Below are 3,994 nucleotides of genomic sequence, written 5' to 3'. Positions count from 1 at the left end.
TTTGTATAGCTTCCATATGTTGGACCCATTAAGGAGAAAATTCCTTTTATAAAATTTCTGTATAGCTTCTGTATTTTTGTACAGCACAAATTGAGTACATTATTCAAAGTTTGTCGAGGGTTACATTCCTCGTGTTGAATTACATATTTCAACATAAGAATGCTTCTAAGATAAAAGAATGAAAATATTTTACTTTGAACTGTCAGGGGTCTGCTAGACCCCAGTTAAACAACCCAAGACCTGAACTCCATAGCGATATACAGTTTATCTGGAGTTCATCACACTTTGTTTGCTTCTTTCTCATTTTGTACATGTTATGATGAACAACACTATATTACATTAAAGGAAAAGTTTTCTAGAAATTGAGAAGATAATTGCAGATCTTTGGGTTTGCGGCCCGAGAACTCAAAACTGAATGCTGCATTAGCAAAATTGGCTGCATATGGTGTCATCTTGTTTATTTGGCATCCGAAAGAATTGAGAGATACACAAAATCGAAATGGATAATGAATAATGAAAGCATCAACCGTAGTCCACAAAATGTGCAAGGCACTGCATCAAAATGTGTTTGCAAAACTGAGTTTGCACATATCCAACTACAACAACTTTAATTACAAATACGTAAGATGCCCATATCTAAGTACACCCTTCCCCTTCACCCTTGGTCGAAGTTCCCATTTGGGTTCCCCAGGCATAATAAGACCGTGATACTGGTCTTCGCTGGACTTTGTTCTCCTTTCATCATCCTCCGCGGCTTCACTCTCATTTCCTCCATTTTGCTCCTCACCATCCTCTTCGCTTTCACTCTCCTTTCTTGCATTTGGTTTGTTCTTACTAACAATTCATGGGTCGCGACTACATAACGCGTGAAATACTCTTCGTTTTTCAGGTGCAGCTTCTTACATCCATATACAAGTGTGTTGCTGCAATTACAACAATATTTATATAATTACAAGACAAATGAGATTGAATAAATTTGATTGAATATATAACAAAACTTGAACATGTAATGAAATACACAACTAAATAATTTACCCACGACCGGAAGCAGGTGGGGTTATTGACAGCTTCAATAATATTGCGTTGACGTTTGCACCAATCCCTACTCTCCATGCTCAACTTATCCTCCCAAATTGTGGGGTGCACACCAACCTTCTCCTTCTTATCCCACTTCAAAGGCTCATAACAGGGAACGAAAAAAATAATGTTGCAAAAATGGAGGAAATGAGAGGGTCGCAAAATTTTTGTCAAATCTAACAACGTTTTTTAAGGATTCCAAGCAATAATGTTGGGAGTCCATATCTAATTATACAATAATGTTGCATAAAGCTCAAAAATATATCCTAATAGGATTCCAAGCAACAATGTTGCAAAAAAATATGTCCTAATCGAGTGGTCATATGAAGCTCATAGAATTCATGGGGAAGGAATGCAAAGCGCATAAAATTATAAAGTGAACACTACTATGGTCATACAAAGCTCATAGGATTCCTAAAGTAAATGCTGAAATTGTGTAGCAAACACCATGAAAAAAGAAAGAATACTATCAAACTCATTCTTCATAAACTGAATGCAACATAAGCATGTCAACCTTTGTTTAGATGTTACAAATCTCCAAAAGCTCGTCCTTTTTTTTTTTTCAGCTATCTCAATACAAAGAAATCAACTTTGGGAGGTTTCATAGAAAATGAGAAAATACTTCTATGTCACTATGCCATTGTTCAGGTCAAGTATAAGAAAATCTCCTTGTGAATAGTGATATGTCTTAGGCTTTCTATAGCATCAATTAACAATATGAACATATGTTTGGCTTCGCCACACCTCACTAATGTAATTAAATCAACAACCAAATCCATTTTCTATTGAATGGAAGAATACCACAAATCACACACACGATTAAGCAAATTCTCATAGTCAAGTTTCAGCAAATACAAAACCAAAATGCAAAATAATTAAGTGACAGTGAGTGTAGAAATTTTAACAATGGAGTAAAAAGGACAACCAAAAAGAGAAATGGAACATGCACATCTTTGTTATACAATATTGTTTGAGAGAGAGAGAGAGCATTTCATACACTTCAATTTGTCATAGAGTCATGTTCAACTCTCAAACAAGTAACAATGGGATATTTCAAACCTCATTTCAGTGACAATAAGCTCTCGATCTTTTAACAAAGAAGCATAAATGGTGGAGTTAAGGAGAGAGAGAGAGAGAAAGAGAGAGGAGGGGCGGAAGAAATACGTGAGTCACGGGAGGGGGGAGAATTCTTGAGAATAAATGAAATAAATCAGATTATCTTCTTCCCTTGTTTATGAAAATAAATGGAGCAAGAAACAAAAAAATAGAATGAAATCGAAGAGATTTACAATAGAGGAATATTGGGAAAGGGATATAATTTTTTTACAGCAGATTTAAAATAGATAAATATAAAGAAATCCCTAAAAATTTTACAGGGTTTCCTAACAAAAAAACCAAAAACCTAAAATTAGTAAGAAAAAAAAAAAAAAAAACTACTATATATAACTTACTGATTGAGAGGTTGCTACTCTTGCTCCCACAGGTTCATCTAGTTCTTGCTCGTCGAGGATGAGAGAGCTTCGCTATGGTTAGTTAGAGAGAAACGAGGGTCTGTAGAGAGATGAGGTTTGAGAGAGAGAGCGAGCCGTTGGGTCTACAGAGCTTCTGTGAGAAAGAAAGGAGAGCAGTTGGGTCTCATAGAGAAGGGAAAACTCCCTCTATCGTCCTCATAGGATGAGAAGGAGATGGAGAGAGGAGAGATAGGGAGCTTTCTCCTTCCATTTTACCAAAGAAAAATTTTAGGCAACCAATTGAGCCCGTGAACCTGTTTTTGTGACAATTTTACTCAAATGATATCAGCCACTCATTTCAAGTCAACAGTTAAAAAGGAGGGAGATGATAGTTCTGTTATACTGTAGAGAGAGTATAAGAAGCTTTTCCGACCGTAAAAAGCTTAAGACCGAGCACTCTTGAGCCGAGAGAGAAGTGCTTATAAGGACTTTGACGGGCATTAATAATCAGACGTTTCTTTTAATAATCAGAAAGCTTTCCTACAGATGTTTGGTTTTCTATGAAGGGTGATTAAAATACACCAAGAATATTGAATGCGTATGTAAAAGAAAACTGGATAGTACAGGCTTTTGCAAAAAAGTAATCAACACTCTTAGACAGCGTTAAAAAAATGATACGGTCAAGGTACTGGGGTCTGTCGAAGAGAGTTATTTGGGCAAGTCCAAGTAACTCGCTTGTCCGAGTATTGATTGATTTTAGACAGGCTTTTGCAATCAGCACTCTTAGACAAAAGAGTGTTAAAAAAAATCGATTACGCCAAAGTACTAAGAACTTGGTAGTGGTGAGTTATTCGGGCGAGTCTGTGAAATTCGTTCGAATCTAGTTCATTTTTTTTACAAAAAATGAATAAAAACAATAGTTATATGACATAAGTGCCTCTTTTATAAACAAAATAAGAAATAATGTGTTGGTTGGTTTGATCTATGTTGGAGGGGCTCTTTATAGGATGTCTTGATCTTGATTCCTGTCGGGTGTTGATTTTTTTTTGTTCCAAGGTTGAACACCAACATTAAGAAAGGGTGACGGGAGGGAAAAAAGTGTGAAGGGGCAGGATTCAAACTTTCTCGTTGGAGTAGAATTCACTCGTGAATGTGAATTCACTCATTCATGATGACATCTTATGTGAATTTTTAGAAGGAAAAATTTTATATAAGGTTGTAACCATAAAATGTAGAATTACAGATGCACCTCAAAGCTCTATCGAAAAAGGTTATTTTAATGTTGAAAAGCCCTCTAATTGATCATCTCAATATCTAATGTATGAATATGAAAAAAACAAAATTAAAGATTTTGAGTCGTAGAAATAGTGTATCTTGCAATATATTATCTAGACTGTCCATTTTCAATATTTGATATGTTTATTGATGTACTTGTTTTTAATCATTTTTGGTGTTTAAAATTTTAT

General features: G+C 35.3%; 1 long non-coding RNA gene across 2 annotated transcripts; it reads right to left on the bottom strand.

The window, feature by feature from the left end:
- Positions 1–485: 485 nt before the first annotated feature.
- LOC105420710 (uncharacterized) lies at positions 486–2,829 on the bottom strand. 2 transcript variants are annotated; one of them, XR_966687.3, is made up of 3 exons: positions 2,529–2,829; positions 1,036–1,179; positions 486–923 (listed from the first exon to the last, which is right to left on the bottom strand). It is a non-coding gene; the product is annotated as an uncharacterized LOC105420710 (long non-coding RNA). The 2 variants fall into 2 exon arrangements; XR_016058662.1 differs by having other exon boundaries at positions 1,036–1,170.
- Between the last annotated feature and the right edge of the window lie 1,165 nt (positions 2,830–3,994).

The sequence above is a fragment of the Amborella trichopoda genome, chromosome 6, assembly GCF_054954075.1.
Source record: "Amborella trichopoda isolate Santa Cruz 75 chromosome 6, AtrichopodaSantaCruz75HAP2 v2.0, whole genome shotgun sequence".
In the NCBI taxonomy this organism is placed as follows: domain Eukaryota; kingdom Viridiplantae; phylum Streptophyta; class Magnoliopsida; order Amborellales; family Amborellaceae; genus Amborella; species Amborella trichopoda.
This window is presented reverse-complemented; position numbering and strand designations above follow the sequence as displayed.